General features: G+C 30.2%; 1 protein-coding gene across 3 annotated transcripts in view; it reads left to right on the top strand.

Annotated features, from left to right (window-relative positions):
- The first annotated feature begins 573 nt into the window (after positions 1 to 573).
- LOC129906980 (uncharacterized) overlaps positions 574 to 23,969 on the top strand; it is a 40,942-nt gene continuing 17,546 nt past the window's right edge. For 2 of the 3 annotated variants that reach the window (XM_055982984.1, XM_055982982.1), the window contains exon 1: positions 574 to 900. The gene's annotated coding sequence lies outside the window, so the exon portion shown is untranslated. The remainder of the gene's footprint in view (positions 901 to 23,969) is intronic. The other variant, XM_055982983.1, reaches the window with a different exon arrangement.

The raw sequence follows: 23,969 nt of genomic DNA, 5'->3' as shown, positions 1-23,969 counted from the left end.
GAAAGAGAGTATTTCAATTCCAAACTTACTAGAGATACGTTGTTGAATTCTCATAGAAATATTGAGTGATCAGTTCAGCTTGAAAATTATTTACGAACGGTCGGTTTACATTTGGGTCGGCTTCCACTTGTGTATACCTTTTGTAATTCCTTGTTTTTGTATTCAATTTTTTTTTTAGTGTATGTAATGGTTAAACGAAGACGACGTCCGTCGGTCAATGTTTTTGTGATGCCGTAGTAGTGACTATAGATATTTGGTCATTCCATACTTGGTTACCGTGAATAGCCTTCATCCTGTTTGTTTGTAATTTAAACATATGTATACAAAAAATATATCCCATTTATAACAATGTATGATGGCGGAAAATATCAAGGGTTACTTAAATTCGTGGTGTGGTCAATTTCTTTGATTGAGATGTTAAGTTTGGCCTAGATCTTTCCGACTATTTTTTTTATTCGGTACTAACTATTACTTCAAGTGATTTTGAGTTTTTTTTAAATTAGTTTTAAAATTCCTATACCTATTATTATGTTTATCTTGAATAAAATTAATTGAAAAAAAAAAATAAATATCTTTATATTATTTAATATGTTAATCAAATGAAAATATTTTCTATACAAAGTTCTGAGAATAAAAAAAAATTGCGAATTCGTTTCTTGTTTTTAAGTATTTATTGCTTACTCGTATGAGAATGGTCTGCATTTCTATGTATGTGTTGTGCCAGTGTGTAATGTAATTAATATTTTCTTCACGTTTTCGCGTTTGGATCAAGCTTCAAGCATCAGCCAACAAACCAGAGAACCAGCAGTGGCAGGGTCGAAAAATTTATTCATTTCATTGTTTTGGATTTAAACGTTAAATTTTTTATTTGTGGATATTATTGATATGTTAAGCTAAAAGGTAAGTCAAAATTGCGATGTTTCTCAGCTTTTTTAAATTTCTTTTCTGACTTTATGATTTTATAGATTTATAGAGGATTATTTTTGTTTAATGTGTGTGTAAAGAATTTTTTTTTTCAACTACCTACATAAATGTAGGTACCTATTGCTACCTAATAGCTTAATTTTATTTTAAATAAAAAAAAAGAATTTGGTAATTTTCTTATGCGTTGAAATAAAATTAGACTAGTGCCGATGCCTTCAAAAACATTAAAAAGTACAACAAAAATCATAGTAGGATGAAACCCATTGGAAAAGGAGGTGAATATGATAAAAATGAAAGGAAAAATAAATTACGGGAAAACCAAGTTCGGGAAGTGGGTGGGTTGAGTTTTTAATGGTAAAAAATGGTATATCTCGATTTCCGGCAAAACTACAAATCCTATAGAAAAAATTTGTATGGCGAAGTTGTAGGTAATAAAAAGAACTACAACTTTTGTTTCAACAATTTTTTCACATAACCTCAAAATTTATGTGAAAAATTAAAAAAACCGAGTTTTTGGTTTTTTATTTTTATCTTTTTCAAAAACAAAAATTTTTCTACGAAATTTGGTGAAAACTAAGCTTATTATGTCCTAAATACACTGTAATTTATTTGATTTAAAATATTAATTTGTTTACCTTATTTTCACTTAATACCAAAAAAACAGCCTAATTTTCAATCGAAAATACACGTTTCAAAATATCACCTTTTTTCAAAAAGTCGGTGGGCATTTCGTTCGTTAAAATGTCTATTTTCTGATGGTGTAAAAAAAATTACATTAGTATACTATAGAACATGTTCTCGTAAAATTAAAAAAATGAAAAAAGCTTGAATTCGAAAAAAATTTTTTATCATTGTTTACAATTTTGGCCTACATATGAAATCAAATGAAATCTTACGTTTTTTGAGTAATTAAAGTGTAAATTTGAATAAATAGGCCAAAATTGTAAACAATGATAAACAAATTTTTTGGAGTAAAAAGTGCATTATCGGTTATAATTAATATTATTTTTTTATTAAAGTGAAGTGAAATTTGGAAGCAAATCATGTGGGCGAGTTGCAGTGTTGCCATAAAATATTTTATGAAATCGGGAGATTACCACATCAAAAATCGGGGAAAATCGGGGAATCAGTAAAAATTTAAAAAAAAAAATCAAGACTTTAAATAAAACAGATTTTAAATAAAACAGAATCTTTAATTTCGATAGAAAACTTCCTGTATAGCATTGCCATCAAGTTCTGAGTTGAATAACAATAAGGATCAAATTCCGGCCTAGACATTTTTTATTTCATGAGCAAAGGCTGAGATGTGCTTTGGTTTAATATTTAACTAGAGTAAAAAGAATTCTTTGTTGTTTTCGACCTTGTTTGTCGTTTTGAAATCTTTGAGTTTTAAACTGGGGGGTGTCGTTCCGTAATTTTTGAATTGATAAAATCGAAAAAACGATAATTGTTAACGTGGTTGCCCGTTTTTTTGCTTCACAAAAAGTTTTTTGCCACATCACAGTTTGAGAACCTTCAAAAATATTTGAAATCTTTAAAACTTCAAAGTTCTTGAATACCCAAACAGGAAAAAGTTTAATAATGTTGTAAAAAGTAGAAATATTTCTGTTTTAGGCAGTACCCAAACAGATCTTATATTATATATGTATGTGTAAAAAATTTTCTAAATTAAATAGTCCTTGAAAATGAGAATTTTCTTGTTTGCATTAGTAGAATAAAAGTTAATTAAATTTGTTGCTTTTTTTGAATTATCTAACGATTTTAAAACGTTTCTTTTTAAAGAAAAATCTTGGGAAAAGTGCAACGTTGTCATTTCGTCCCGCAATATTTAGAATCAGGTATAGAAAACTTAATATTCGTGTTTAACTACTAATTTGTTCGTATTTATTCAACCATATTTTCAGAATTTGAGTAGGTATCTTCCATTTTTTTCTTGTACCTGGATGAATTAAAAAACCAATACGAAAAAATATTTTGCATTAATTCAGTTTAAATTTATTAACATTTTTTTAACGCAGTTTTATTTCATACAATGCAGCACTGGGCCCCTGTTCTGTAACTTTATCACTGGCGATAAGCGTTTTTCAACGTCTCTAAAATCCATTTTCTCCCATATATAAAGCAAAATTTCTTTCAAATTCAGAGTTTTTGAATTAAGAAATTATGATTTTGAACGAAATTTCTTTTATTTCGATGAGATAAAATGAATTTTCAAGTTATTTAAATATTTTATCGCCAGTGATAAAAGTTACAGAACATGGGCACTGGCCTCTGAACTCGTTGTCGCTTGGTTTAGTTTCAATACTCATGTGTGACAGCCTAATTATTTTTCGCAGTCCCAAGATTCGGTATACGATCTGTATGGTGTGTGAAATCTGCTTAATTGATCGGTAATTACAGCACTCGTATACAAATTATAAATACATTTTAAAAAAAACCTTTGTGCCCTATCTTGCCGACAGCAAGTGTCACCAAGTAAGGTTCTGCAGTGACTTTCAAGGAAGACCATTCTACCACAAATAATAAATTCTCCAACATGGATTCCTTGGAGCTTGGACAACATTGTTACATACGTCTTTTGTTCCTGTGGCCAGAGCATTCGTTTTGCTCTAACTCTTTTTGGAAAATCCAGCTTTAGCACTGAATTGAGTTATGTTTCACGAGCCTTTTCCTCAATAAGTTTAAGCTTGATGAAATTTTAAATTTTATAAACAAAAGGCACTATATGAGTGTTATGTTAAACAAAATAAGTACCGTAAAACCGGGTGACTTTGGCACGTTTTCAAATTCAAATGTGAATAACTTCTGCAATAATTTTTTTTTTATTGAAGATTTCAACCAATTTACCTACTTCGCTCATTCTATAGGTATGATCAATCTTGAAGAAATCTGTCCAACAGTTCTATAGATAAATGCCAAAATATGGGTGGCCAAAGTCACCCTCCATTCCGGGTGACTTTGGCCGGTAGGACGTTTGCTATATTTCCAGTTCAACTACAAGTAGCACGTCATTCTAACCCAGCCCAAATGAAAGAGCAGATTTTTTAAAACATGTGGGTATTTTTTTTTATTTTCGTACACAAAATTGGCGGGTTTTTATTTGATTAAAAAAAAAAACAAAAAATTAAAATTAGCATAAATTTTGATATCCTTCAAAGGATATGGAAAAAAATAGTCTCTCTGCGGTCAACCATTGGAACAGGAAGTTTCTTCTCCAGATCACTTTTGGTGATTTGTGCAACGTCTTTTTTCTCTGTAGCTGTACCCAGCACCTCTTCGCAGGAATGACACTGTAACCTCATCGTTATCAACATTTAAGATGCACAACGGCGTATACCCCCCCCCCCCCCCAAGAACTCGAAACTTAAACAAGAAATTGTTGTGTTCTACTAAATTCTTTTGAGTACGATGATTTTCAAAATGTCGAAGTTTTAGAACAAGAACGAATATGAAAAGTCAAAAAATTTGTTGGTATTCAACCGAATATTTTTGCCATATCTGGGGATGTGGTCATATTTTTAGCGAACGCTATGCTGTATTAGGATTATTTTGATTCGTTCGATAATATATGGCATTGGTAGGCTACAAATTAAGCTGTGTTGTAGAGCTTTGTATGGATTTAAAATCCAAATATTTTTTTTAATTTTGACTAAACCGAGAATAGATAAGAATATAGGCAACCTCTTCTAAAGGCAAATTAAATATTTAAGCAAGCTTAGGTCACTTAAAATAATCTCGAAAATTAGTGGAGTAACTAAAGCTCAAAAATTGGCAATATTAGGGAACCCGGCCGAACAGCTTAGATTTTGATGATCTTTTTTTTCAAACATCGGTAATTAAAAATACTTTAAAGTCTATAGATTAAAAATTGCCGGTGTTGCCGTTTTGATTTTTTAAATTTAATTGAAGATTTTTGTGAACAAAAACAAATTTTTTTCAAAAATTTTTCTTAAATTGCATAAATTAATTGATGCCAAAAAATTGTCTAGGAAATTCAAGGAAAAAAAATATATTGGAGTGAGGGACAATCTTCCATAGTTCAAGCGATAGATGCAATTTTCTTATTAATTGACTTCAAACACAAAAAAAAAATATTTGAACACAACGGCAACACCTACAATATCCAAATATACATTTTTTAAAAGCTAGAAGATTAGTCATATATATGTAAAATTAAAATTAAGTTAATTGAATGAACGGCTTTTGAAAGAATGGTAATTGAACTCAGATTTTTGAAAAAAAAAAATTATTGAAAAAATTTTAACATGTTTTTTAAACTTGGTCGCAATATAAAATGCATTAATTTTAATTTTTTTTGGCCGCATTTATTATGATTTCAAATTATAAAAGGAAATGTCAATATGTATTACGGTTTATGAAAAAAATTAAAAAGTATTTCATTTTCGAAGAACTTTTTTTAATAAAAGTTTTGAAAAAAAATGTAACTTATTTTTTTTTTAAGTTCAACATCTAAACATAAAATTATTTTTTATTCATTTAATAACCCTTGCTGTTGAAAGTTAAATAGCAAAAATTTAAAGTTCCTATTTACCACAGTCTTTGAGAAAATTAATTATTTCAATGCAAACATTCAGTTTTATAAAAAAAACCATTGAAATTGAAGTAATTTTTCATTTTTTTTTTTCAAAAGTGTGATATATTTTACCTTTTTTGCTTCGAAATTCAACTGATAATATTTATGGCCAAAAATTTTTTTTAAATATATTCATATTTTATTAGAAAAAGTTTGGAAAAAAGTCATTTTAAATTTTTCTAATAACATTTTTTTTTTTAATTCTGAGTTTGAGGACCATTTTTTCAAAAAGTCTTGATTAAATTTAGTGGATTTAAATTTAAGAGATATGAATGAGCTTCTGGCTTTTTAAAAATGTATTTTAAAATATTGTAGGTGTTGCCGTTGTTTTCAAAATATTTTTTTTTTGTTTGAGGTCAGAATGTTAAAAAATTGCATTTATCGCTTAAACGATGGAAGATTGTCCCTTACTGCCTTTTATATATTTTCCTTAAATTACCTAGAGAATCTATTGCTATCATTTGTTTTATGAAATTTAAGCAAAAAAAATGGTTTAGTTAAAAAAAAAAATAATTTTAATTTTAAAAAACAATACGGCAACACCGGCAATTTTTAATCTATAGACTTTAAAGTATTTTTAATTACCTACGTTTGAAAAAAAAAATCGTCAAAATCAGAGCTGTTCGGCCGGGTTCCCTAATAATTTGCTTTAGTTACTCTACTAAATCCATTTAAGAAAAACTAATAAATATTACACTAATAATATAACACCTGAAAGCTGATTAAATCAGAGCCGAATATTATGAAATCCTTCGTAAGTGATCTAAAGCATTTCTTTAATTAGTAATGCCGTTTGAAATTTCGAAAAAATATCTAAACTATACTCTGTCCGATAAAAATTGGCAGTACAGGCCTTATGGGAGAGCTTTTTCAAAAACAATGGGACCTAACGATTGCTAAAAAGCAATTTACGAAAAATATGCCCCTGAAACACACAAGAACACCACAGACGCGCCATGGCATTGTTGTTGTTATTTCTTTATTAAGCGAAGTACATCCTCCTATGACCGATCTGCCTCACGATCTGTGGCAGTGCTGCCATTTCGAAATTAAAAAAAACATGATAAAAAACATGATTTCAGTTCAAAAAACATGATTTATAAAAAAAAGTAAAATTTGAAAGAAAATGAACAACCACATCGTGACTAGGGGGGAATAAAACAAATTATTTCGAGTTCATTTTAGAAAATAGTAAAAAGTATCAGAGGTATAACTACACAGGGTACTTTTTGCAAAAATTTTTAAAGTGAAAATTATCAAACTCATTTTATGATGGAGAATTCTTAGATCTTGGCTTCAAAACGTTTATAGTTTTTTTTCGGAAAAAATTGCCCTTTGAAGGAAAAAATAATTATTTGCTTTTGTAATTTACCCACTTTTTTTTTTCAAAAGGTGGCCATTGTAATTATAACTTAAATTACAAAAATTGCGGGAATAAAACTTGAAAACATAAATCAGTTTATAATTTGTACTTATTCAAGATTAATTTCATATATACATACTTCATGTCATGTCATGACTTATTGGGCCCTATCGTGAATCTCGAGGGGAATTTTGTTTCCCTCGGAATATTTTTTTCCTCGGAATTTTTTGTGCGATCCGGAATCTCCCTCGGAATTTATTTCCACGGAGCAAAAAATAGTAAGAAATGATATCTAAATTCCCCTGGAAAATTGATTGCCGATACCAATAAATTTTGAAGGAAACTTTTTATGACCATTTTCGCTCCCATATTTAAAACATGGGAAACATTTCGAGGGAAATTTTTATTCATGATAACCCCCATTAAAAATAACAGTTCATCTAGTGAAAAAGATTGTTGGTTTACAAAAAGATTATAAAGATTTTTCTCTTGGATTAAAAAAAAACATGATTTTGGACACGAAAACATTAAAACATGATTTTAGTTCAAAAAACATGAAAATCATGCTAAATCATGATTTCTGGCAGCCCTGATCTGTGGCAGAATGAAACTCAATCATAAAAGCTGTTTATTAAAAGTATTCACAATACATAAGAGTTACCATTGCTAAACTTCCTTCATAAACTACTCCTTTTTCTATTATTTTTCTGAAAGAGCTTTCAGGATTAATGCTTTTTTCAAGCTTTTTGAACGAAAAAAAGCATATGTGTTGTCGTGGTGTTGGTGGCTATTTGATTTTTATTTTGTGTATGTAGGAAAACAGTTAATGTCAACATTTTAACATGCATTTTAAGATTTCAACAGGCAAATTTTGTACCCATGCGTGGGGTCGGCCTGCGTCTTAAATGGGTGAATTTTTTATTTGTTATTTTGGTGTTAAACGAAAAAATTATTTTTTTTTTCGTTTTTGTGAAATTTTACTGACAAAATGGTAACGCTGGTACCTTTTTTTTTTGGATAATACGGCATCGCTAAGTGAGCTTTTTTATGTGATAGACATATCCAGAAGGCGTGAAGCAGAGTGAGATGCAAATGCCCTACCTTCCCTGTACTGCGAATTTTTATCGGACAGAGTATAGCATAATTTTGTTTAATATTTTCTGTTACGCCAAAAATATTTTTTGGTCCTTACTATTTTGACAGAGGTATTTGAATCCTGTATCGTCTTAAAAGAAAAAAAAAATTCGCGTACAATTTTAAAACAAAATTAAAAAAAAAAATGTATTTTCAAATGCAATTTTTTTTTTGCAAAAGCTTGCGATTCGTTTGCCTGAGGTTAGGAAGACAATTAATTCGAAAGTTATCAGTGGTATTAAACTAAAAAGATTTTATTTAAACTTGTAAAATAATTCTGGACTACCGGAAAACAATGCAGAGTTGTTTAAAGGCAAATTATTCAATCGAAGTACTTGTACATTACACTGTATTTTAAGGACAGGATGGTCTTAATTGGTGAAGATTTAAGGCTTAACAAATAAAAGCAAACGAATCACACAACGTTTTTGTTTGGTTATTCTTAAAACTCTTCGGAACTGTTCGATTCGAAATGCAAAACAAACAAATTTTAATATTTTTAATTTAAATAGCACATTTTCAAGTTTATGCCTACTACCAAAACTTTTGTAAAAAAAATTTTGGCATGACCCCCCCAAGAAGAAAACCTGTATACGCCCCTGAAGATGCAGCCGAAGTAAAATGTTATTTTAGAAGCCTAGGAAACACATCTTTCGGCACTGTTTTGTTTTCGAGTTTGCCATCTTATACGCTGTTAAGGTCTTCATCCATAATATTTTAAGAGGACGAAAGAAGGCTACGTCTAGTGGTTGAGCTGCCAAATGTTGATATGTATGATCTGATAACATTTTAATTATATTGCCAAATATCAGTTTTGTCAATATATACCAATATATAAAAACAAAGTCTAGTGCAAAAATTATGCCGGCCAAAGTCACCCTACCATATGGCATTTTTTATAAAAAAATTAAAATTAATTTTCATGAAATAGTTGCAAGGGTAGAATAAGAGTAATTCAACTTGCAAAACAATACACATATCGGAGTTAAAGTCATTTTGCAATCCTATTTCTGCAACATGTTCAAACCATCCAACATTTTCAGGTGATTTTTTTTAGCATTTTTAAGAAAACTAAATTTTAGTATAAATTATTATCTAATTTTAATTTAAATAAAGCTAGTATGATCACTTTTGAATTCATCAAATTATACGAATTTACAAAGAAACTTGGAAAAAATCAAACAAGTCCTTCATATATTAACAATTTTTTAAAAAAGTGTCCATGTCAAAGTCAAAGTCACCCGCCAGGCCAAAATCACCCGGTTCTACCGGTAAATACACTGGTCAACAAGGTTTTTGCCACAAGAACCAAAATATACTTTTCTAGTAGTTTTTAAGGTGCTGAATCCGAATCTGAAGTCAGAAAAAATTCATTGGCCTTCGTTTTTAAAATATTTCCGTTAGAATATGTCAAAAAACGTAATTTTGGCTGTTTTCGCGGTTATGTTTTTATGTGGAGTAATTCATTATGAATAAATTTGTAACGGTGCCTATAAGATCTAGTTTTATTCTTTCAAAAATTTTTCAAATCTTTCCAATATCTCTTTTATTGCCCAAGATATTTAAAATTTAAGCAGAGGTCTTTGAATCAGAAACAACACTGGCCAACAAAATTAAACTTTTTTTGCCACAAGAATCAAAATATACTTTTCTGAATGTTTTTGGGTTGCTGAACTCGAATCCACAATCAGAAAAATTGGCCTTGAAATATTACCGTTATAAAATGCAAAAAAAGGGTTTTTTTTTATAACGGTTATATTTCAAGAACGGAGGCTAATAGAATTTTTCCGATTGCGGATTTGAGTTCAGCAACTCGAAAACCTTCAGAAAAGTATATTTTGGTTCTTGTGGCAAAAATTCTGTGACTAGTGACTTAAACTTAAGATTAAGTTTAGTTTCTCTTTGGCTTATTAAATGAAACTTAAGACATCTCAAGCAATAAAAGAGATATCGGGAAAAACAGTTTTTGAAAGAAGAATACCTGTTCTTATAATAACGGTTAAAAATTTGTTTATAATGAATTACCCCACATAAAAACCGAACCTCGAAAACAGTTCGAAATTAACTTTGAATAATATGGCCGTTACTCGTTTTGTGGCAAATTAATTTTAACGAAAAGAGATTTTAGATGGATTTGCCTTCCCTAACAAATTAAAAAAAAATTATTTTTAAATAAAATTCATCGAGTTTCATACAATTTTAACTACAATCCTGCTCAAATTTAACGCACATCTTATTTATTTCACAGAAAAGTCCTATTACACTGGTCGGCAAAAAAACAAAAAAAGTCGGGAGCAAGAACTCTGTAAGGTGATTTAATTAAACTTGAGTGTGCTGAATTCAAAACAGTTTACAGATTTTTTATATCACGTCTAGTTTTTGAGCTCTGCTCATCAAAATTTTAGCTATAAAGTCCCAAAAACTAATTTTAAATGAAATGTTTTTTGATATTTGCTCTAAAAATATTATTTTTCCGTTATATTTTGCTATTTTTTTCAACCGAATCAGGAGTCGAAAACTGAAATTTACTTCAAATCTGCTTCAAAAACCATAAGTTACCTTAACCACCAAGATTTTGAGATATCATACCTTTCTATACCAAATATCTTTTAGAAAAAAATAATTTTGAAAATAAAAATAAAAGTATTTAAGACGATAAAATATGGCTTTTGAATATTGCATTTTAAATTTTGCGAAAAAAATTTAACGGTGATGAAATTCAACGCCAAAAGTACCACAAAAACGCGTTTTTGACCTGTTAATATATAAATATGTCGAAAACTTGACGTGCCAGTGAAATTTTGACTTCAGATTCGAAATCAGCACACAAAAGTCCTTTAGAAAAGTATGGTTTGGTTCAAGCTCCATTTTTGTTGCCGAATGCCGATCAGTGTTATTAGTCCTGTTGCTTTGGGAGGATGCAAAGTACTACTATGTAGTAGTTTACTAGCGATTTTTAATGGAACGCACTTTCAAATTCAATCTACTCGGGAAGAGATGATAGTAGGTTAGGTACTAGATTAACCAAAACATCTACTATTAGTAGACTACCACCTACAATGGAACAGGGCTATTATTACTTTAATTTATTTATTTCATTCATCTATCGATTTTCATTAATTCATATGAAAACTTTTATTTATACACTGGTTAGGATATTGAATCAGGCATGATTTCAAATATGTTTGAAGATTCTCAAACTGCGAAACGATTATCATTTTGTCGATTTATCATTTTAAAAATTACGGAATGACCTCCCTGGACAACATAAATCATATATTTTTTTTTTCTAAATATTCATGGGAAGTTGTATAAGATTTTCGCTTATCTATCTGCTAATAACTAGCATAATCTATTCCAATACGATGCAAAAACTATGTATCAGCATTCAGCAAACTGGCAGGGCTATGCGCAGATTTTGCATCGTCTAGCAACAGAACTCGTGTCTCATAGATACATTTTACATCGGGCTAGAGTGTCTTTACTACAATAACCTATGAATGTAGACCACGACTGACAAATCACTATGAGGCAAGCCAATGTGTCGGTTCGTTCGTGGTTATAATGCAATTACCTATGGCTGATATGTGATACAGTCATGCCAGACCCACTTTTTCCGGATCGAGGGCCTGTGGAAGGAGAAAAACGTATACAAAAGATTTCTAGTTCTGCTATTTCACTCTGCGGTGATTTTTAATGCGCGTAATTTAACTATGGAACGGAAATAATGCTTTTTTTCATTATATTTTCTAAAAAAAAAATAATTTATGTATGTTAGCTCATGTCGACGCGACGCGACGTTTCAGCAAGTTAGTTTAGCAAGCATGTATAATCGCTTGCGCCAACGCATTAGATCATTGTCTTCATTTCTTTTGCTCTTTTTATTCGGATATTTTTTTTGCAATTATCTTTTTCTTGTCACTTATTATTTCTTTGAAACAATTGCATTGCAGCGGGAAATAAAATGATCAATAAAAAAAAGTTCGTTAGTTATATTTTCATAGTGATAGGCTTCACAAATGAGAATAAGCTGTGGAAACTGGAAATGGATCAATGTGAATACGGCCTTATTATTTTTTTTTCTTAATTGAATAATAGTAGATTAGTAAATTATTAGAAACAAACTCTTGTTACGTTGATTGTATTTAGGTACTCTTGTCTTTTTAACACTGAGAAAAGGGAAAATGTGCATCAAAATCTAGTTTATGGGTGGTTTATGGTTTCGTTTGGAAAGGCTTAAGGCTTTGTTTCACACTTATTTGTTTCTATATTCGATATTTACGCTTTTTATTTAAACATAAAGAGAAAGGAATTATTCGGTGACATTTAATGTCTGTTAGACCTATTCTTTTATTTATCTGTTCATTCTATCCTTAGCTCAGTTAATTCTTTCCTTAACTATCAGTTCATTCTGTCCCTAGCTAGCCAATTTGGTAGTCTGTTTTTTTTACAGTTTTTAAAAGAGGTAAAAAAAACTTGCGCCACTCAGAATTTCGAAGAATATTTCGAAAAAAGTCTCAGGTGGTAAGAACCTACACATAAAAAGGGAAAATTTTCCAGTCTTCTGCTTTTAAATTAAATTTGAATAAAAAAAATACAATTTTAAGTCTAAGAAACAAACACAAAACAAATAGGTCATAGAACAACGACCGAAATTATCGTGCTCAACCTCAAGATCGTAAAATTCAAAATATGTCAAACGGCTTTAACTACAATAAAACACGTATTTTTTTTTAAATTCAATATCTTCATTCTTTACTAAGTTATTTCGAAATTTACTTTGTATATTTCTAAAATACAGAAATAAAACCACGTTGTTTTATCCAGAAAAACTATTTTTTCTGAATTTCGTAGCCGAACTTTCAATATTAATTGCCAATTAAAGACTATTAGTGCCATTTATTAGAAATAGGGAGTACTATTTCGATAAAGCAATATTTAAAAATTATGATATAAGCTTCAAAAGAAGACAAATATAGTTTGTAAGCGGTGCCGAACATGGGACTTTTGCCGCCCCAGGCAAATTAATCGTACAAACTAATATTTATATTTCTTCTTCAATACGATTAAGCATGTCTTTTTCAATGGAAATTGTTGGCAAGGCTGTTAATCGCTCTTCAGCCATAGTTGACCGTAAATATGATTTTATTATTTTAAATTTTGGAAAACTAGCGTCCCCTGTAGCAACACTTACAGGAAACGTTAAGAGAATTTTAAACGCGGTTGTTAAATAATATTGATAGATATTGGGCATGTGCCCACATTCACGAATGTAGTGATTACGTAGTCGAATTTCAACTAGCTTTTTGAATGCGAATTTAGTCGAACGTAATCTGTCATTTTTGTTAGATGAAAACATATGAAATAAAAAAGATTGTGTTTTGAGCTGTTAAAATAGTTTTTTCCCCATTCTAAGGAAAATCCTTGATTTAAAGATAATCGAGTGTGAACAAACTGGCCCTTATAGTGAAAGAGCACAAAAAACTTAATACTAAATAAACAAAACACTACAAAAACAAGTAATTAATTTTCATACAACAAACATTCATTTAAATAAACGATTTAGGGTCAGTTTTTTTAAAACTAGATTACCTTTTAATCAAGGATTATTTCAAGGAAAATACTTGATTAAAAGATAATCGAGTCTGAACAAACAAGGCCTTAGTCTAAGAGCTAAGACACTACAGCAAATTTTGGGAGTAGGGGTATAACCAAAATGTGATTCTAATAACGAATTCAAAAGACTGCATACTCACTAGGGTGGGTCAAAAAAATGGAAATTCGTTTTTTTGATTTGGTACTTCGAAAACTCGATTGCTAGACACCTCTAGAATATACTCACCAAATATGAGCTCTTTATCTTAATGGGAAGGTCCTCCGCTTTTCAATTTTCCATTTTTACATCAAGCTTCTACCAAAAAAAAAAAATAATTTTTTTATTAATTGACTTTTAGCCAATTTTTTTTACATATTCTTGTAGAAAATTGAACGCTCTACAAAAAAGGTTAAGTACACTTTTTTGAATTATCTAACCGTTTAGTAGATATTTGAGGTCCAAATATCGAGAAAATCTTTAAAAATTCGTTTTTTGTTCTTAATTTTGTAACAAATTGAAAAATTATAATAATCAAACGCACATGACATATTCTTGTAGGAAACAGATTGCTCCACAAGAAAGGTCTTAATAATTGTTTTCAATAATCTAACCATTCTAAAGATATTCGAGGTCAAAGTTAAAAAAAAATATGAAAACATTTTTTACTTTTCAAAATTTTCTAATTCACTGAAAATTCAATATTTTCAAATTAGCAAGATGTTTTCTTGTAGGGACTTAAACATTCTATAAAAAGTTCCTTGGCAGCAAATTAATTGCTTTAACCGTTTAAAAGATAATAGTATTCAAATCGCAATGCATACTTGTCATAAGAAAACTATTGAAATCAGTGGGCATTGGTTTGGATACGAATATCTTCTTAACGGTTTAAGCAATTAATTTACTGCTATGGAACTTTTTATAGAACGTTTAAGTCCCTACAAGAAAACATCTTGCTAATTTGAAAATATTGAATTTTCAGTGAATTAGAAAATTTTGAAAAGTAAAAAATGTTTTCATATTTTTTTTTAACTTTGACCTCGAATATCTTTAGAATGGTTAGATTATTGAAAAAAATTATTATTTTTTCCTACAAGAATATGTCATGCGCGTTTAATTATTATAATTTTTCAATTTGTTACAAAATTAAGAACAAAAAACGAATTTTTAAAGATTTTCTCGATATTTGGACCTCAAATATCTACTAAACGGTTAGATAAACGAAAAAAGAGTATAAAGTCTTTTTTGTAGAGCGTTCAATTTCCTACAAGAATAAACAAAGAAATTTGCAAAAAAGTCGATTTATAAAAAAAATAATTTTTTTTTGTAGAAGCTTGATGCAAAAATGGAAAATTTTAAAGCGGAGGACCTTCCCATTAATATAAAGAGCTCATATTTGGTGTGTATATTCTAGAGGTGTCTAGCAATCGATTTTTCGGAGTACCAAATCAAAAAAAAGAATTTCGATTTTTTTGACCCACCCTAATACTCACATTTTGGTTATACCTCTACCTACTCTCAAAATTTGCTGTGGGGTGTCGGTCTAATTTTATCACAATATTCATATCACAATTAGTTATTATAGTAAGGCCTTATTTGTTCAAAATGAATTATCTTTTAATAGAGGATTTTCCTTGGAATAATCTTTGATTTAAAAATAATCGAGTTTAAACAAACTGGCCCTTAGAGCACCATCACTTTAATTGTCTTGCACTCCCTTCTCTATATTTTTTAATTCAAACTCATATTTGCGTTGCCTCAGAATTCTTATCTCCTTCAATTCTTCTAACACTTCTCTGGCAATAGCAACCTTCTCCTCCTCCAAAGCAAACAGTTTTTGGCTTTTTGGCCGTATTTTTTGTTGCTTGCATGGGAGAAACACTTACCTAACCGGCAGACGAAGGGTTCAGAGAGCTCAAGGTAGGCGCATTCCTGACACTTACTTCATCTTCATAAATCAGGCACATTTGATTAAAGTATCTAAGGCCAAGAAATGGGCCCAGAACCTGTGGATGTTTTTTTGTTGTTATCTAAAATACGATTGTACCTTGTCTTCAAGCTGCACTGGATCTGTAAATAAATAAAACAAATCATCATATTCATATTATAAAATTAAAGAACATTTATTAAAGTAATAATTCTCTCTCAAAAAGAAGAGCTTTGAAAAAACCGGCAGACCGCTTTTATAAGCCATGTCTGTAAATCTTTTATTTAATTATAAGTTTGTATCTTTTATTAGAAAAAATGAAGATTAATAATAATAATAGTAATAAAATTAAAGAACATTTAATTTTACCTTCTTGCGAATAATTTGTGCTTTGAGCACATAAATTTCGTTCCATGTAGGCTGCAGCATACACTGGAGCTTTAATGACTGATAAATCATAAATGTATCATTTTGTTTATAGCAATAAAAACAAACATTACCTGACACGATTTTTTTGCAAACATCTTGGTCCCTTAGGTAATTCATAAGTTTTATCTAAGTAACTCACTATTATTTTCATTTTAAGTGTTTTTTCATTAAATTTCACGAAAACATTTTAAACAAAATACAAATTTCTTTGCATCAAACAGCTGACTGAGAACTGTCAACTAACTTTGAAGCTGAAATTTTTACATTACGTCGCACAGTGGGACGACCCATAGCAATAAATAAAAAAATCGAATATTATTGCGGTACTTTTGAGTGATTAGTATGTCATCCCAAATATATTTAGGTTCTAACTGCATCAAAATTATTTGCGTTGTCCAATTAGTGCAAAAGTTATAGAGTGCTAAACATTGTCTAGTTTAATTTTTTTTTTGGTGGTGAAAAATCAGGTTGTAATTTGTCTTACTCCCAAAATTTTTTGTGCGGTAAAAAATTAATTTAATAATGGATAATAACACTCATCAAGGTATATAAATTAATTTTTAACTATAAAAATTTTTTTGTTTTGTTGAGTTTTGTTTTTATTAGTGATTTTCCAAGTGTTGGTAAAAAAAAATTTTTTTTGACTTTGAGTAAGATTTTCTTTTTTACACCTAAAAGGCTCTCTGGGGTTTTTATGGTTTTATACTCAGGAAAGTGTCCTCTAAAGGAATCAAGAAAAAAATCTTGCCCCAATTTGCCCCAAGTACTTATAATCGCGTTTTTTAGGTTCGACCCCTTATATCAAAAATGGCCAAAAATTAAAAACTTGTCTGGATAGTTCAAAAACAGACGATTTGATGGGTTCTGTTTGAAAATTCAAAAACTTCTTGGCTTAGAGGAGTCAACAGGAGATGTAGAAGCTCAAATACAGGAAGTAACTAAATTTTATTGCCTCAAAGTAAAGTAGAAGATGGAGCAGTCTTCTAGAAGACTCAATCGGTTCATGAGCGCTAACGAATAATGGCTGAATTCTAATCTGAATATAACTAAAGCTATACATGATTGCGTAAGTGATAACATCAATTTAAAACAAAAAAATGCTCTTAAAACCAATATTATTTATAACATTTTACCATTTCAATCAAAAATAAAATGCACGACTGGGGCCGCACGTACTTGCTCTTATGATAAAAGTAGCTTTTATGTCAAAGATTTAAAAAAAAATATTTTGAATTAGTTAAAATTTGATTTTTTTAAGGAATTTCATAAGAAATGCAAAAATACGAAATTATTTTTTTTTAGTTTTTCTTACGCCATATTTTTGTTACTCGTGTTTTTTTGACAAAAACAATAAACGCAATTAGCTACATATATTAAAATCACTTAAAGCATTATGTATGTCAAATTTAGTCTAGAAAATTGTAATAACTCATTAACGGTGTACGGGAAGAGCCGACATCAAAGATTAAAAAAAATGTAAAGTCATATTTCCATTATCCGTATTTTTTGAGAAAAACTGAAAATGCAGTTACGTTAGATTTACGTATAACATTACTTGTGTAAAATTTAATCGAAATCGTTAGAGTCATTTACGAGAAAATTGCAATAACTCCATTAAGATGTACGGGAAGAGCCGACATCCGCGATTTAAAAAAGAGTTAATGTCATATTTTCACTATCCGCATTTTTTGAGAAAAACTAAAAACGCAGTTATGTTAGAACTGCAAACAGCATTACGTATGTTAAATTTAATCAAAATCGTTAGAGCCGTTTTCGAGAAAGTTGCAATAACTCCAAAACTTTGTATGGGAGGTATACGTTTAAAGCGAGATATTAAAAAACAAAAAAAAACCAACCTTGGAAATTACAAAAAAATCATCCGTACCAAATTTCAAGAAAATCCCTCAACCCGTTTAGGCTGCAGCTTCATGTACAGCTTTTTGTGACGACGCACCGACGCACCGACGCACCGACGCACAGACCGACGGACGTCATGACGAAAACCACTTTTTCGGACTTCTCCATCATCGTAATGTTAGTTTTGATTAAAACCTCGAATTTTTTTTTTTACACGAAACCAATACTTGCCCTATTGAGCAAGTAATGATGGGATCAAATTCTATAAAAATGCAAAAATTCTTAGCAGTTGTCAAAAAGTTCACATATATCAAATTATGATCGAGATATATACTAATATTCATCAAAAAATTATATAGATCTAAGTTTTCCCTTGGAATTTAACCCGGACGACTTAAGTTTCACCTCCGAAATCGACAATGAATAAAAAGTTTTGTTTCTTCATTTTGTTATTTTCTTTTTTGTTTGAATATTCAAATTATAGTGTTTTATTATCTATACTATTATTAGTTCTATTTTAAATAAATTAAAATTATTTAAAAGAAAAGAAAAAATTATAATAATAAAAAGAAAATCCTAAAAAAAGTTCGCTGCTCAACTCTTTTAATTAAATAAAAATGAATTTCCTGGCTAAAACGTTTCCATTTATCTGTTTTTCATGTTTAATTAATAGATTTAGGTGCAAATAGACGTCTGAATGCAACTTTGCGTAGTTTCAGTCACTAAAACACAAGATATTAGAAATGCCGATTTTTCCATACATTCGTCCCACTGTGCGTCGGAAGGGATCTTTTAACTAATTTTGTAGTTGATTTCAGCCAATCAGAACGAGTTGACTACGTAGTCACTACATTCGTGAATGCGCCCATTGACACTGTCCAAAACACTCGTCGAGAGAAGATAACGTCACATCGATTACGTGGTAGAAGGAATCAATTTTAGTTTTAAATTTTGGATCAATTGATTGAGATTGTTCAGGTTCAGACTGATAACGGCGGCGACTACGTAAGCTCATAGAATCGGACACAATGAAATCTACAAGCAAAATTTATCTGTGTAGCAATATCTATAGCGTTCTTGTAAAATAAAGATTTCTCAAAACGGTTTGCTTGAAAGCACTGCCACAGTTTATCTAAATGTTCTAAGCATGTTTGAAAGTCCATGGTTTTTGACTGTATCCATGCATATGGCGTTACAGTGTATTAGGTATAGGAACAAGCACTCCATATATTATATTCTCTAAGGACGAAACGGAGAGGAACAGCGCTCGCAACCGCACTCCACGGATGAAAACTTGTCAAAAAGTCAAAGAAAACAACAACACAAACGTGAATTTGACATAAGCATCCGACTGCTTCCTCCAATTATAGTTCTGGCTTTACTCTGTTTTCAGTTTTTTTGTTCCTCAAATGTTGCCGCCCTAGCTGAGTAGCGCCTTAAGGCAGGTTCGTCACCGTTTGTAGGTACAGCTTTTGTGGGATCTGTGTCGATGTGTAACAGATATGTCACATGGGGCAACAAGGGACTAAATTAAAATTCTTTAAACCTAGAAATTCTAAGGTCGATTATTTCAAGGCTTGTTTGCTAAATAAATAATAAATGTTTGTAAATTCAGGCTTAATAGCTCATTTCACGGCATTGATATCATCTGCACTGATGAGTCCACATAGGTAAAATTAGCATTAGGTTACACAAATATTCAAAATGTTCGATATTCTTGAAATTACCCAAAGTTGCAAATTTTCCTTAATCTTCGTTGAGACACTTCTTTAAAACCTCTTTTGAGTACACTATCAACCTATCTAAATTCATAAGGTATTTTTCAATGACATGAAATCCAATTTAGCCATAAAAAAAAAGAAAGAATTTAGAATTTAACTGGGGTTTATCCAATGGGGCATTTCACGTGAAACCAGCAGCTAAAAATGTGGTGGGTCCTCAAATTTGTTCATAATTGGTATATGTATTCCTCAATTGATTTAAAAAATACATCTGGAGGGATTTTGAATTTTAAGCCTTGATAGCGGAGTTATGGGCTTCTAAAGTTTTGGAAAACTCTGGGAAGAGTTTATTTGAAAAATTTATATAAATTAAACGAAGGGGTAACAAAATTATTTTAATGATGGATTATATGCAAAATTGGACGTGCTTTTCAAATATGAAATCTAAACCGGAAATAAATTTATTTTTTCGACAGAAAACCGGAAGTTGGCACTTCAAATCCAAATTTAAGAAACTTCGACCATTTTGATACTTTTTTAAATAGTCTTAAAATAAAGCTTATACAATTTAGAAACTACATGCCAAATTTCAGAGTGGGATATCAAGCCGTTTAGAAGATACATAGGTTTTAGTGAGGGGTCTTCGTGCATGTAAAACCGGAAGTACCCAGTTTTCTCTGCTCTGACCCAGCAGTTTGTACCACCCCCAAATTTTTTTCCCATTCGATAGAGCATTGGCTGAATATCATTATCCTGATTTTTCGCACTCGCGAAATTCACCTTTCAGCCGCCATCTTGGATTTTAGTTTTTGTTGAATATCTCGATTTCTATTTATCCTACATAAAAGTTGTGTATGCAAGAAACGTAGGAAATTAAATTTCGCGTCTTTTATGTTAAGAGAACTTTTTCGATATTCTTAATATTAAAAAAGTTGCAAGCCAAAAAAGAAAAAAAAAGCGAAAAAAATGACAATTTTATAGTTTTGAGCACTTTTAATCAAAATTATGAAAAGAGGTCCTGAATTTTCTCTTGTAACATAAATCTCTAAAATACTTACTAATCATACTAATCTGAAATTTGGCATGTAGTTTCTAAATTGTATAAGCTTTATTTTAAGACTATTTAAAAAAGTATCAAAATGGTCGAAGTTTCTTAAATTTGGATTTGAAGTGCCAACTTCCGGTTTTCTGTCGAAAAAATAAATTTATTTCCGGTTTAGATTTCATATTTGAAAAGCACGTCCAATTTTGCATATAATCCATCATTAAAATAATTTTGTTACCCCTTCGTTTAATTTATATAAATTTTTCAAATAAACTCTTCCCAGAGTTTTCCAAAACTTTAGAAGCCCATAACTCCGCTATCAGGGCTTAAAATTCAAAATCCCTCCAGATGTATTTTTTAAATCGATTGAGGAATACATATACCAAATATGAACAAATTTGACGACCCACGACATTTTTCGCTGCTGGTTTCACGTGAAATGCCCCCAATGTTATTTGAATAGGTTAAACTCCAGTATTTCTTACGGCCATATTATTCACTAGTTTACATCTGGATGTGAACAATGTCAAATGTCAAAAATAAATCCAATTCCATAATATTCACTACTTAAATCCAATTTTTTAAATCCAATCTGGTTAAATCCAAATAAATTTTAACTGCTCTCTGGAGGTCTGTTTAACTTTGTAAATCCAGATGTAAAATTCATTTTCACAGTGTTCTGTTGTTTTGTCAAGTATTTTGTGAAGGAAAAATAAAGACAAATGCAAATTATACAAAATTTGTTGAATAATCACATAATTTTTTTTGAGTTAATATACATATGAACAAAAAATTAAATCCTTATGAAATTCAGATTTAATGGATTGGATTTAAAATTAACTTTAATGCAAACTAAATCCAGAATGAATAATATGGCCGTTAGAAGCGGCCTAGACAGTGTTTATGAATACGGTCCCATGAGTTTTTTCATATAGGATTTACTTCATTAAAGCCTGGTACGCTGTTCGCGCTAAATTTTAGCTCCCATACAAATTATCGAAAAATTTTAGCCGAGCTAAAATGAGTTCCATACAAATTATCGATAACTTGTATGGGAATTTTGTCTTGGCTAAAATTTAGCGCGAGCAGCGTACCAGGCTTAAGAAGTAAAAAGCTAAAAAACTGAAAAAATAGTTTGAGATTTTCAAAAGGTTTTTGCGTAGTTAGTAACAGATCTTTTGAGGCTGTAATCTCAGTTTTATACTACTTACCCCGCTACGGAAACCATTTATCAATTCTTGGCGCCAAAAGTAATCGTTCTCTCTGCGTTATAATAATATAATAAAAATAAAGCAAGAATAAATTAAAATAAAGCAAGAATAAATTATTGCTTTATTTTCGCGATAATCCATAATAATTCTTAGAACTACATTATGATGCATTTTAACTTACGGGATGCTGAAAAGCTATATTTTTTTCTGTAATGAGAATTTTCTTTTATTTGAAGGTGAAACTTTCTTTTATCAAATGAGATCTGAGGTCGTTGTGGGTATTTTAATTATTTTATGGTTCAGTTGCTTGTAAAACAGAAATAAAAACTTAACCTCAATAACGATCTTATGAAAGGCTACAATTTTTATCATAACCTACATTCGCATTTAAGCTAATAGGTAATAGCATAATGGATTCTATGTAGGTTTACCTACACTATGTTATTACAGGAGGTTATAGAACAAGCCTTAATAACCCGGTAAGCAATTTATGATGTTGCAAAAGGTAAAGCATGCGCGTAGGAAGGGGGGGTCCTGGGTGGGCCAGGCCCACCCTAGAAAATCAATGGCCCACTCTAGAAAAACCGACAGTTCTACGGAACTTTTAGTCTGGTTTTAGCTCCCACTAACATTTTTTTTTTAATATCGCTTGCTGAGAATTATAGGGCTGTATGTATGTTTAATAATTTAATTAATTTTTTAATTAAAATTAGTTTTTTAATTGAATTTAATTTCTTACAAAATTAAGATCTTTGGACGTCAAATATCTTTTAAACGGTTAGATAAACGAAAATGGTGTCGAAGGCCTTTTTTGTAGAGCGTTCAATTTCCTACAAGAATATGTAAAGAAACCTGCTAAAAAGCCGATTTATAAAAACATGATTTTTTTTAGTAGAAGGATAATATAAAAAATGGAAAATTGCGAAGCGAAGGACCTTTCCGTTAATACAAAGATTTCATATTTGGTGAGTATATTCTAGAGATGTCTGGCAATCTATCGGAGTATAAAATCAAAAAAAAAATCGATTTTTTTTTAACCAGCCTTGTGTTAGGGTTGCCAGATATATTTAGACGAAACTAGTAATCGAGATGCAAAATCCCGGACTTTCCCGGACAAATAAGGACAAAAATAAGAATACAAAACTAGGACAAAAGGAATGCATAATTATACTAAAAAAGCGGAACAATCTTATTAAGATTGAAGTAAAAAATCACATTTTAAACCCTTGTTCCTGAAGCATTTTTTTGTTCTTATTTTTTCACAAAAAAAAAAAGAAATAAAATAAAAAAACCTTGAGACAAAGTTTGGCATTCCCGGTATAGTTTACTAAAGCAAAAATTTGCGCTAATATTACAAAAGTTGCAATGCAATGGTAATAGCCTTTTTAGTAAGTTACTAAGTTAAGAAATGGTCTTTTTTGACTTAGCAACTTATTAAAGTGGCTTTAGATTTTCGTTAATCGTTTTAAATTTTGGGACTTGTGTCTTACAATATGGTTTATTAAATTACTAATAAAACTGGAAAAGTAAATCTTCACACAAAAAAAAAATGTTAACATATTCTATAGATTAAAACCAGTACCATCGTTTTCTTTCAGTGTTAATTTTGTAGCTCTAAGCTTAATGTTACATACAAAAATCGGAAGACCCCCTAAAATACTATAATTTTAAATAGAGAATTCACTAAGCAGTAGCTCATACGCTAATTTTTGAGTTTTGATTAATTTGGAACAGAATATAAAAAAGAATTGAGCAGATAATTACAAAAAAAAAACGCCTCGCTTTTAATGAACTCGATTCGGTTTTTTGAATCAGGAATGAATTAAGATTCAATTAAGGATTGAAAAGAGTACAATCCCGGACAATTTTTAGAAACTATCCCGGACGTCCCCCACACAGCCAAAAAAGAGTACATGTCCGGGAAAAACCGGACGCATGGCAACCCTACCTTGTGTTTATGTATATTTTTCATAGCCAGCGATATGTATAAATACCCCGTTTATATGAGCAGTCTAAAAGGTCGGATTCAATAATTAGATTTTTCAATGTGTGAATTGTGTTAAATAGTTAACAGCATGTAAAATTTTTGACACTATTGAGGTTAATAAAAAATTTTCAGCTGTTAAAAATTTATTGGGCTCTGGCACCTGGTTAAATTTGAGTTAAATTTT

This window comes from Episyrphus balteatus, chromosome 1, assembly GCF_945859705.1.
Source record: "Episyrphus balteatus chromosome 1, idEpiBalt1.1, whole genome shotgun sequence".
Lineage (NCBI taxonomy): Eukaryota > Metazoa > Arthropoda > Insecta > Diptera > Syrphidae > Episyrphus > Episyrphus balteatus.
This window is presented reverse-complemented; position numbering and strand designations above follow the sequence as displayed.